Here is a 13,638-nt window from a genome sequence, read left to right as displayed (position 1 = left end):
GAGAGGCCCAAAGTCTCACAATGGTGGAATAAGGATTCAGACCCAGGCAGTTTGACTCCAGAGCCCATGGTTATAACCTGATCATGTTCTGGGTTTAGGAATGTGCCTGGCACACTGCAAGCATTACATAAATGTAGCTATTCTTCCTCTTATTATTAATAATGGAGTAGATGCCTTGGAAGGCAGGGACCTGGAATTATTCAGAGTTTGGTTAATCACCCTCAAAGAATTCTGGATGAAGGATGATTACATTTTGTAGAAAATTATTCATTGGCCTTGAATGACCCTTTCAACTCTGCATTGGCTTTGGAAACAAGCTGATGTAGATTCAAATCCTGACTCTGCCACTTTTTAGTTATGTGACCCTGGACAAGATGTTTAACATCTGTGGAAACCTCAGTTGCCTGTAAAATCTTGACAGTAAAATCTGTATTATAAGAATTCAGTGAAAAATAATGTACACAGAATTTAGCCCCCTGCTTGACATATGGTAAGTACTTGGTAGATGATAACAATAATTTCTAATATTATCATAATATTTATGTTTATTTGGGTTTTTACTTCTTTAATCTGCTTCATTCTCTAGACTCACTTTTTTATGTTGGGCTATTTAATATTTTAAATGAGACATATTTTTCAGATAGTTCTGTTACTCTGTCAAGGGAAAAGACAGAATTGGGTACCCTAGATTAAGGGAAGATGAAAAAGACTAGAAGGAACCAGTGGAAGTGGAGGAAGTGAAGCTAAAAACAAAGAAGGGAGGGGAAATAGGAGACCTGTGTGACTGGCTTCTCATTGTGGCCCAAATCTGGTGCCACTACTAAGCACAGTTAATTCTGAGGATGAATTAAAGCAATGGCTGCTCATTGGCTACTGCAGAATGCCCATATATACTCAGCAGCAACGAGAGGAGACGGACCCCATAGGTTAAGCAGGGTCACTGTACGTAGTTATACCCTCAGAAGCAGTGACTCTAAGCCCACCTCAGCTATCCCTGGCTCCGTTGTGAAAGAACCATGGTGAGTTCTGCACTGGCCTTTGCGACAGAGCTTTGATACTTGACCAGAGAGCAGAGAGAATATCCTAATGGAGGTTCATGACCCTGATTAGAATAAATCAAGGTGAATACCTCAAAATGCAACATATGTAGGTAAACATATTGGGTTCCAATTATACATTTAACTCTTTAAAGATGACCCTGAAGTCATATTTTATAAAATATTTTATAAAAATGTTTGCCTAGATCCAGATAAATTTGAATTTAATAAAATCATTTCTTGTAAGGGAAAAGAAGGAATTATTAACAGGTCTATTTTAATTTTGAAAGGTTTCCATCCCTCTGCAGGTTTTGGCCTTCAAAGGGAGGGAGGGTGGGAGAAGGGCATTCTGGGGAGAACTGAGTACCCCAAAGAGAATGAAATAGAAGCAGACAATTCAGGCTCCATGTGCCTCTCACATTATAGTTAGGCTGTCACTAATGTGGCTATTAACTTTTCATGTTCAGATTTATTATGCTGTCATTATAGCACTTTTCTTTGCTGATGTATCAAAGCACCATTACATATTTGTTGGCATCTCATCTATTTAAGGGAAACAAGTGATTACTCGTTGCCAAGGAGACTAATAAGGAGTGTGCAAGCAAAGGACTGCAGAGTTCTTGTTGGAAGATAAGTCGCTGGTATTTTATTTTCGATTAAATCATAAACTACCTCATTGAAGAAAAATAACCTTCTCCCACCCATAAAAACCTAGGGCACTTATGCAAAGGATAAGCCTAAAGACTTTTTAAAAACAAAATAGATGCACAAGATAGAACAAAAATATTTTGGAAAAGAATAACTTCTATTAGGCTTGCCTAGAAAGGTTACTTCTGGGAGTTTTGAAAGTTTTCATCTCCATCAGAAACTATGGAACCAAAATATGGCCCTAGTAGTTCTGAAAAAGACAAGACACAAGTTTATGGATACAAATTGCAGATTTCCATAGACTCTGTAACACATGTTTCAAGAAAGTAATGTGGGCTTTAGAGTGAGGCAGACCTGGTTATCATTTCTCATTCTCAATATGTTGACTGTCAACCTTGCCCAAAATATTTGTATTCTTCTATTCCTTTCCTTGCTTATAAAATAGAGAAAATGATATATACCATGAGCAATGTTGTGATAATTAAATGAGACAACACTTATAAATCACCTAAAACATGTTATTTCCATGAATGTGGAACTTCGGGTCATCATTCATTAAATTCAAGCATTCACTGAATAAGCATTTACTTAGAGAGACAAATGTGAATACGACACAGCATAGTCTCTAAACTCAGAATTGTTACAGCAGTCTAGTAAATGATTCAGATACATAAAAATATGATTTCAATACAATGTTTTCAGTATGATTATGGAGTGTATTTGTTGGGGTAATGTTAACTGCTCTTAACAGATAAATCCCTAGAGCTCAGCAGTTTAATACTTTTTATTAATGATTTCAACACCTGTGTTCCTAATGGTTAGGTCAATGGGCTTCCCACGTTTACTTAGTCCCCAGGATCCTTTCACCTTGTGATTCGTCCTCTTCTGAAAACATTTGTTAATCTTCAGTGTAGTGGACAGAGAGGATGGAGGATTGTACCAGAGAGGTTTTCCAAAGCCGGAACTGGAAGAGTCACATGCCCCTCTGCTTGAATTCTTCTGGCTAGAAATCAATTACATTGCCCACTTAACTGCAAGGGAGACTGGGAAATGCCATGTAGCTATGAGCCTAGGAAGAAAGGAGTGGTTTATGAGCATCCAGAGAGCACCTGCAACCCAGGGTGAAACACAGATTCAAAGGTAACACAAAGCAAGACCGCAAACTTCAGCCAGAGATGGGTGGTGAAGAAGGTGTGAGAGAAGACTTCGTGGAAGAAATGATAATTGAATTTTGTTGAAAATGAGTAAGCATTATCTAGGCACCAAAGGACATAGGAAAGGCATTTGAGACAATGAGTCATTCCTTTTTATTTCTGGGTGGTATTCCACAGCATTGGCATTGGTATACCTGTTTGTTTATTCATTGACCTATTGATGAACATTTGTGTTGCTTCCAGTTTTGGGCTACTACAAATAAAGCTAGTATGCGCAAATAGTATTTCAACAAATACTCTTGAAACAACTAGATATCCATATGCAAAAATAAAGAACTTGAATTCATATCTTGAGCCATATACAAAAATTTACACCATTGGTTCAAAGATCCAAATGTAAAACAAAGCTGTAAAACTTCCCGAAGAAACACAGGAGAAAACTTGTGGTTTTTGTTTGTGCGCTGGTCATTGTATTGACATTTGGTTTCATTTCTCTTGGGTAAATGCCTAGGAGTGAAATGGCTGGGTCACATGGTGGGTATATGTTTTACTTTTTAAGAAATCTCCCAAACTATTTTCAAAGTAGTTGTACCATCAGCAATTTATGAGAGTTTGCAATCGCTCTACAGTCTCACCACTGTTAAGGTGATATATAGTATGGTCAGTCCTTTTAATTTATGCCATTCTAATAGATGTGTAGTGGTATCTTATCGTGGTTTAATTGGCTTGTTCTAAAGACTAACGATGTAAGAATTTTGTGTACACATGCGTCATCCGTATATCTTCTTTGGTGAAGTGTGTCTTCAAATATTTTGCCCTCCCTCTTTTTAAGTGGGTTGTTCACTTTCTTGTTATTAAAGTTTGAGGAATATTTGTATATTCTGAAATCAAGCCCTTTATCAGATATATGCTTTGCGAAGATTGCTTTTTCCTGTTCTGTGGCTTTTTTCTTCATGCTCTTAACAGTGTCATTCAAAAAGCAGAAGTTCTTAATTTTAATATCTAATTTATCTTTTTTTTTATGGGTCATGGTTTTGGTGTCAAATCTAAGACATCTTTGCCTACCTTTGTGGTAACAGAAGTTTTCTCCTGTGTTTCTTTGGGAAGTTTTACAGGTTTGTTTTACATTTGGATCTTTGAACCAATGGTGTAAATTTTTGTATATGGCTCAAGATATGAATTCTTTATTTTTGCATATGGATATCTAGTTGTTTCAAGAGTATTTGTTGAAATACTATAATTTCTCCATTTCATTGTCTTTACACACTTACTGAAGATCAGTTGACTATATACGTGTGGTCTGTTTCTGGGCTACATATTCTACTCCATTGCTTTATTCATCTATCTTGGTGTCAATATCATACTGTCTTGATTACTGTAGTTTTACAATGTTTTAAACCAGGTAGTTTTAGTTCTCCAACTTTGATCTTCTTTTTAAAAGGCTCTTTGCATTTCTATATGGATTTTATTTTATTTTTTATTTTTATTTTTTTGTGAGGAGATCAGCCCTGTGCTAACATCTGCCAATCCTCCTCTTTTTTTTTGCCGAGGAAGACTGGCCCTAGGCTAACATCCGTGCTCATCTTCCTCCACTTTATATGGGACGCCGGCCACAGCATGGCTTGCCAAGCAGTGCGTCTGTGCGTGCTGGGATCCGAACCAGCGAACCCCGGGCCGCTGCAGCAGAGTGCGCGCACTTAACCGCTTGCGCCACCGGGCCGGCCCCTCTATATGGATTTTAAATTCAGCTTGCCAATTTCCACAAAACAGTCTTGCTGGAGTTTTGATTGGAATTATGTTGAATCTGTATATAAATTTGGGGAGAAATTTGAGTATGAAGCCAGTGTATCACTCCATTTATTTTGGTTTTCTTTAATTTCTCTCAGAAATATTTGAAAATTTTCAGCTACAGTCTTTCATATTGTTGTCAAATTTATCCCCACACACATATTTCATATTTTTATGTTATTCTAAATGGTATCTTTAAAATTTCAATCTTTGATTATTTGTTGTTAATATATAGAAATATAGTGGATTTTTGTATACTCATATTATACCATAAAATCTTGATAAGCTCACTTATTAATTGTAATATTTTGTTTTTAGATGTTATCAGATTTTCTACACCACAATCATGCCATCTGTGAATATTGATCGTTTTGTTTTTTTCTTTCATGTCTGAATTTCCTGTCTTTTTTTTTTTTTTTCCCCTTGCATCATTACACTAGCAAGAATCTCCAGCACAATGCTAAACAGAAGGATTGCTTCCAGTTTGGGGCTATTACAAATAAAGCTTTCTTATTTCTTATCTTAGAGGAAAATCATTTAGTATTTCATGATTAAGTATAATGTTAGCTGAAGGTTTTTCATAGGTTCTTTTTGTGAGGTTGAGGAAGTTCCCTTCTCTTCCTAGTTTGTGCAGAGTTTTTATCATGAATAAATGTTGAATGTGGTCAAATACTTTTTCTGAACCTATTGAGATGATAACATAGTTTTTATTTCATAGTATGGCAATATAGTGAATTACATTTGTTGATTTTTGAATGTTAAATGAACTTTGCATTTCTGGGATAAATCCTACTTGGTAATAACGTATCATCCATTTTATATACTTATTGACTTGCTAAAATGTTAAGAATTTTTGCATTTGTGTTAATGGGGGATTCTGGTCTGTAGTTTACTTTTCTTGTAACATCTCTGGGTTTTTTGGAATTAGACTAATTCTTGCCTCATAAAATGGGGTGGAAAGTATACCCTCCTCTTCAATTATCTGGGAATTGTGTGCAAAATTGGTATTATTTATTCCTTAAGTGTTTGGTAGTATTCTCAAGTGAAGCCATCTGGTCCTGGAATTTTCTTTGTGGGGAGAATCTTAACTACAAGTTCAATTTCATTAATAGAAACAGGATTCGTTTTCAATGAGCTTTAGAAGTTTGATGTTTAAGGAATTTGCTCATTTCACCCAGTTATCAAATATATTTCCATGAAATTTTTTATAATATGCTTTTATTATTCTTTTAATACCTGTAGAATGAATATTGGTGTCACTCATATTTGATATTTACATTATGCTTCTCTTTTTTCATGATCAATCTGGACAATATTTATCAACTTTATTGATCTCATAGAACCCACGTCTGATTTCATTGATTTTTCTCTGCTATTTTCCTGATTTCTATTGATTTCTGCTCTGACCTTTATTTTTTCCCTCTTCTGTTTACTTTGTTCTCATTTTTATTTCAAAAAGTGGAAGCTGCGCTGTTTCATTTGAGATTTTTCTTTCTTTGTTTTTAATATGAGCATTTAGCGCGTGCTCTCTCTCTCTCCCAGTGCTCCATTAGCTGCATCCCACACATTATACGTTGTGCTTGTATTTTCATTCCATTCAAAATACTTTCTAACTTCCCTGTGATTTCTGTTTAGACCTGTGGGTTCTTTAGAAGTCTGTTGTTTTATTACAAAATTTATGTAGATTTCCCAAATATCTTTCTGTTATTGATATCTAAATTAATTCCATTTTGATTAGAGAATATACTTAGTATTATTAGAAAACTTTAAATGCATTAATATTTGTTTTATGGTCAAGAATATGGTCTACTTTGGTGAAAGTCCTATGTGCACTTGAAAAGAATACATATTCTGCTGGTTTTTGTTGGAGCGTTCAATAAATATCAATTAGGGAGAGTTGATTGATAGTCTTGTTTAAGTATTCTATATCTTTACTAAGTTTCTATTTACTTCTATTAATTATTGAAAAAGGCTTGTTAAAATCTCTGATGATAATGATGGATGTGCCTATTTCTCTTTTCAGTTCTGTCAGTTTTTGCTTCACGCATTTTTAAACTCTGTTATAAGGTGAAAAGACATTTAGGATTATTATATCCACTTGGAGAATTGACTCTTTTGTCATTATAAAATGACTCTTTTTATCCATGGTAATAGTCTTTGCTCTAAGATCTACCTTGTTTGTTATTAATATAGACACTCATGTTTATAGTATTGTTATCATGATGCATTTTTTCTTTACTTTCATTTTTTTTTTTAGTTTTCATTTTTTTGCTGAGGAAGATTCACCCTGAGCTAGCATCCATTGACAATCTTCATCTTTCTTTCCTTTTTATGTGAGCGCCATGTGGCCGCTATCAGACAAGTGGTGTAGGTCCGTGCCTGGGAATCAAACCTGGGTTGCTGAAGCAGAGCGCACAGAACTTAACCACTATGCCACCAGGGCTGGCCCTGTTTTTATTTTTTGAGTGGATTTTTTCGAGGCAGCGTATAGTTGAGTATTGCTCTTTTATCCAATCTCACACTCTCTGCTTTTTAATTGAACTTTTGAACTATTTACATTTAATGTGATTATGATATTGTTACTTTGTCACTTGTTTGCTAGTTGTTTCATTGTTTTTTCCCCTTTTGTCCTCCATATCTGCCCTGAGAAATTTGACCACTGAAGGGATATTTGATATTAAGGAATTACAGTCAATTTTTTATTGAGAGATAATACAATCAAGGGTATATTAAAAACAAGATTTCTTATTTTTAGAGATACACACTGAGATATTTGTGGTCGAAATGATAGGATATTTGAGATTTTCTTCAAAATAATCTGAGAAGGTTAAGTGTGTGAGTCTACGGATGAAAAAAAATTGACTATAAGATAATACAAGTGATGGGTAACTGGAGGTTCATTATACTATTCTATCTTGTTTGCATTTGACATTTTCCATAATAAAAAAGTTTTTTTAAAAAAAGAAAATCCAAAGCATATTTTAAGACTTATTTTACAGAGTTGTATTTAGAATAAGCTTTTGGTGTAAATCCCATAGCACATAACTGCCACATACTAGTGGGAACTTGATATATCATAGTTATTGTTGTCAATCTCACTAACAGGTCTGAAGTCTTATATTAGGACTCTGTATAAGACATACTTCGTTGACGTATAAAGCTTTAGGAAATTCCTCAGTCTTCTCTGAATTCATCTGTTAGTAGAAGTTAGAAAATTATGAGCTTCTTCCTTAAGGGTACAACCCTCAATAAACAGCTAAGGAGATGTGTTAAACTCTCTGTCATTCAATTCTGGAGTTCCCTGTGTCTCTACCTAGAGCTTCCTCCTGGCATCTTAATTCTTTTTCACCTTTTTTTTTTGTCTTTTCCACTAAGTCTCTCTTCCATTCTTGGCTCAACTCCTTTGTGGTGCAACCCACTAATATTATAAGGAAATTATATCTTATAGCTGACTGTCAAGTATTTTTAATATTCCAAAGCAGATAGAATATCCCTTGGGGACATTCTACCCAAAACAATAAGTGAAAACTCAATATACTTAGTCTAACAAATAATTAGTTTTCCTAATTGTGAACTTATTTACATGAAAAACTTAGAAGTGCATAGAAATAAACATTTAATTATATAACTCAATTGTCTTTTAATAATCATAATATTTACTTTCATTTATTATGCACTGTAAAATTTTGTACAGATTTTATAGATATTATTTCTAAATCTTATAGAAATGGTAAAGATTCTTATCTAAATTTTATACATGAAAATTTTATATATAAAACTCCTGAAATTTTAAGGAAGTTTTTTAACATGCCCGAAGTCTCAAAACTAAGTGAAAGGAAGGCCCACAAACTCATCTCAAGTCTATCACATTGTCAAAACCACAGTTCTTCAATGAGGCCAGTGAAATTATTATATTTTAAAATAGATTATGTCATGCATAATATATATTAAATATATTTTAATATACTAAAACTGTTAAGAAAATATTTAGGATCTTCACACAATAGACACTAAATCTTCTTTTTTTGGTAGGAAAAGATATACATATAATGGAATATATTCATATATTTTTTACAAAATGAACTATATACATGTTTACAATGAAAAAATAAGAGCCACAATGAATCCAGTAATTTTAAACAGTACATTGTTTCTGTGTCCTTCTAACAACAACCACATACACATTTGACTAGTAAATGTGGATTACTGATTTGGTTTATTGTAATGTTTGATAGACGTACGGTTTTGTGGACATCTCACAATACCTTCAACATCCCCAGTTGGTAGGTACTCACCGCCCTGTAGTGATCATATGATACCCTATTACGGAAAAGAATATATTTATGACTCCTGGGAAAACTAGTGGATAAAAGCAGGTTGCCAATCCTTTCCCCTACTACCAGCTTATAGCAACTTACAGCCAAAAATATTTAATAAGAAAAGTTGGGAAAATCTATTTAACAGTTACTCTACCAAAGCAATGGTCCAAACCTCTGATCACAAATATAGAGGAATTTTTGCTGTATAAGAACTGATTAGATTGTTTTGAAAGTAGACATCAAGGACCAACACATAGTTTTCTTCTAAGAGAATGGTAAGTTAGGGCTGTGATTGCACAGTTTGAGCCAAATATAATAAAGTCCCATAATTCACACCCATGTGCTGAAAGATTCTAGATGAGTAAGGAGGCAACTATTTTGAGTCCTTTCTGGCCACATGCTGATGAATATTTGTTTAGTGCCTCTTCTGAGTTAGACGCTGTTTTAAGGCGCCGGTGACAACAGAGTGATCCAGGCAGACAGATCTTACATTCTAAAGGGGAGAAAAAAAAGAAAAAGAAACAAATAGATGTATATGCTAGAATGCCAGGTAGTGATTAGCGTGACAAATAAAAATGAAAGAGTCCGAGAAGGTAGAAAGTGAGAGAAAAATCTTATAAAATGGAGATACTAGGGAAAGGGTCTCTGAGGAAGTGACATTTCAACATGGCTTTGAATAAAATGAGTGAGCAAGCCATGCAAATACCGAAAGGAAGAAAATTCCAGGTAGTAGCAACAGCAAGCGCAAAGATCCTGAGGCTGGAATATGATTGACATAGTTACAGATCAATAGTACTTCAAACTCATATTTACAGAGTTGGAAGAGAAATTGTAACTCCGTGAAGTTTTTCTACAATTTACTTTCTTAACAGTAATACCAGTTCCTTCTAATATTAGAGGTAACTTCTAAATCTGAGAGAATATGGTCTAGAGGTTAAGAGAGACCAGGGGGAAATAGGGACAAACAAAATTAATACCATTTTCACACTTCCAAACTAATAGTTGTAAAAGTAACTGCATAGGAGGAAATAAGTGTGTGGCTTCACCAAATCTAATGTCTATAAATCATAAAAGTGTTTTTGAAACCAATATCTTACCAACAAGGCTGGTCCATCCTGCTGATGGGGATAATTTCCAGAAAAAGAAAAACTATCTCCCAATGTATTTAAAAAGCATGACCCAACTGTCTATAAGAAACTCATTTCAACCATAGGTAAGTTAAAAATAAAAGGATAGAAGAGGATATATCATGCAAACATTTTTCAAAGAAAAGCAGGGGTGGCAACATTAATATTAAACAAGGTAGTTTTTAAAACAAACAAAATCATAGAGAAAGAGAAGCACATCATACAATGATAAAAGACCAATCCAACTGCAACCATAGCAATCCTAAATGTGTATGCACCAAACAACACAACTGTCAGATATGTGAAGCAAAAATTGATAGAACTTGAAAGAGAAATAGAAAAATCCAAAATTCTAGTTGGGGGTTTTAACACCCCTCTCACAACAGAACAACCAAACAGGTAATCAGCAAGGTATAAAAGAACTCAAAACCGTCATCCAAAAGAATCTAAATTATATTTATGAAACATTCTACTCAACAACAGCAAAATACATTCTTTTCAAGTTCCCAATGACCTTGTACCAAGATAGGCTGTATCCTGTACCAAAAACAAACCTTAACAAATTGAAAAGACTTATAATGATAAAAATTGTGTTCTTTGAGCACATTGGAATCAAAGTAGAAAGTAATAACAAACATAGGTGAAAAATCTCCAAACACTTGGAAACTAAATAAAACACTTATAAATTTTGAGTCGAAGAGGAAGCCTCGAGGAAAATTAAAAATACATTGAACTTGAATAAAAATTAAAATTCAACATAAAGTTTGTGGACATAACTGTAGCAGTGTTGAGAGGGAAATTTACAGCATTAAATATATACAGTACAAAAGAGGAAAAGCCTCAAATCAGTAATCTAAGCTCAGACCTCAAGGAGCTAAAAAAAGAAGAGCAAAATGATTCCAAAGTGATTAGAATGAAGGAAATAATAAAGATAATACATTAATAATGCAAGACTTTAATATCTTTATTAGTCTTTGATTATTCAAAGTAAATATAGAGGATTGTGTTATAATTCTTTTGGATACAAGTGACAGAAATTAACTAAAACTTAGTACTCCAAGAAAGGGATCTATTGACCAAAATTCAGAGATAGGATTCAGACACCTTTTTTCAATGATTTTATTATTACTGAGCATTTCTCTCTTTCCCTCTCTATCTTTCCCTGTGTGTGTGTGTGTGTGTGTGTCTCATCTCCTGCTCTTTCACTCTCTCACATTTTCTTTCTCCACCTCTAGGCTCTGCATTCTTGTATTTTAGCTTTGGCTCTGTACAAATAGCTTCATGTTTACATCATCTGAATAACTGGCAGTACAAATATAAAGAGATTTTATCTTTCCAAACAATCCAGCAAATACTTGTGGCTATATTTGCATATTATGAGTCAAGTGAACTTCTGTGATGCGATGCCTGTGACCAGATATGCAATGTTCCGATTGGCTAGTACTGAGTCTCATGCTTAACTCTGGGGCTGGGGTAGGGTCAGTCTCACTCAAACCACATGGATAGGGTGACTCACAGGGAAATTAAGGTATTAGTTTCCAAAGAGGAAAAGGAAGCCGGGCAGGAACAAGCAACATATGTCCACTACAAGGCTTTGAATCATATAATTAATAAGGTTAACCTTACAGATACAGACACCTGAATATCACCAAGCTTCACCCTCCTTATGTGAAAATGTGGTCATATTAATGTGTGTATCTTTTTTTTTTTGAGGAAGATTGGCCCTGAGCTAACATCTGTTGCCAATCTTCCTCTTTTTCTTTTTTCTCCCCAAAGCTCCAGTACATAGTTTATCGTAGTTGTAGAGTTGTAGCTCTTCTACATGGGATGCTGCCTCAACGTGGCTTGATGAGTGGTGAGTAGGTCTGCGCAGGACCCGAACTGGCAAACTCCAGCCCGCCAAAGCGGACACGTGAACTTAACCGCTACTCCACCGGGTGGGCCCCTGTATATCATGTTTTTGGTGGCTTGCAGCTCCCAGCTTTACAGCAATCTATTCTCTATCCTTGTACCCTGCCCCTACCCATGCAAGTTCTTTAAGCTTTCTTATTCCTTCTAATAGTTGTAGGAGTCTGTAAAGGTCTCACATGTTCTGACAAGTAATTTTTAAGCTATTGTTACTGCCACCTTAGCTGTGTAGAAGCTCCCCTTTGTCATTTTGGTGGTGTAACACTCTAGACTCCATACCTCACCTGTGACTAACCTCCGGGGTCTACACCAGCCTGTCTTCAGCAACCTGTTCTTATCATTTCCTCTGAGCCTCCGAGCTGACGAATGCATCCTCTTGATTTTCATCCTGGGGCACTACTGGTATGTAGAGTATATATTCTCCTCTTTTCCACCATTTTCCAACCATGTGTACAGCACCTTCCCTCTGTTCCCTGCAGTACTGGATAAAGCTTGATATTATTTAATGGATTTTATTATATATTTGAAAATTACAGTAAAGAATGAGTGACATGATATATACTTTGTGGGCTTGAATAGGCTTTTGACATTTACTCACGGGGTCTACTACAGGTGCTTCCTTGACTGGCCCCTAGCCAATGGCTTCCTGCTCACAAGTTGCCTTAAGAAAGCCTATACTTCTTAGAGTGAAGGTCAAATAGAGTGACCGAATTTTAGAGAGCTAGCCCAGGACAGCCATATCAGACCAAAAATATTTTAATAATATAATACATATTAAATAATTATCCACTATGAGTTATTACCTTAACATACAAATATGAAAAATAGGTGTTTGAAGTTATGTATTATTCTGTGTTGTTTAATTTTCTGTTATGTAAATACTATAATTTAAGCATAACTAAAATAGGACTAAGTGATAGTGGCAATTAGTAGTAACTACTAGTAGGACTAATTATATAAACAATGTGTGTGAAAAATATAACTTCCCTTTCTGTCCTTTGATATAGTACTTTAACTCTTGTAAAATTCTTTATTGGATATTTATATATTGTAGGCTGCATTATTGTGTACTCTAAAGATACATAAATTTAAGACCTTTGAAAAGGCGAACATAACTATAATAGCACTAATTAAACAGAGATTACCTATATTTAATAAAAGATAACAATGATATGTTTTTTTCTGTTCCATGATAGAATAGGATACTTTTATTTTTTCTGTTTCTTTTTCCAATAGTACTTTTCTGAACTTCTTGTAGCCTTTAGGATATCCCTTTTTTCTTTTATGTAGTAACAAAATTGAATCCAGTTAAATGTAAAATTCACTTTGACTTGCAGTTTGCTATTATCAAAGCCACATTACATGGATTTTTGGTGCAAGTCCAATAAGATAACATCAAACTAAATATCCTCTCAACAAAAGCGTGTGGGCATAGAGTACTTAGGATTTTACTTACCAGCAACAGCAGGCCTTTTCACTTTGTAGGGATTAGTTTTCAGTTTTCCAATAATATCATCCAGAGACTGCTGATTTTCGGTCTGACATGTAAAGAGTTTGGAAGTTGTGACTGTTGTTCTTAAAATTAGAAAATGGCCGAACCACTGAAAATCACCAAGTCTTGCTACATCCATCAGAGACTTGAGGTCACAGATCAAGC

This window comes from Diceros bicornis, chromosome 2 (assembly GCF_020826845.1).
Source record: "Diceros bicornis minor isolate mBicDic1 chromosome 2, mDicBic1.mat.cur, whole genome shotgun sequence".
In the NCBI taxonomy this organism is placed as follows: domain Eukaryota; kingdom Metazoa; phylum Chordata; class Mammalia; order Perissodactyla; family Rhinocerotidae; genus Diceros; species Diceros bicornis.
This window is presented reverse-complemented; position numbering follows the sequence as displayed.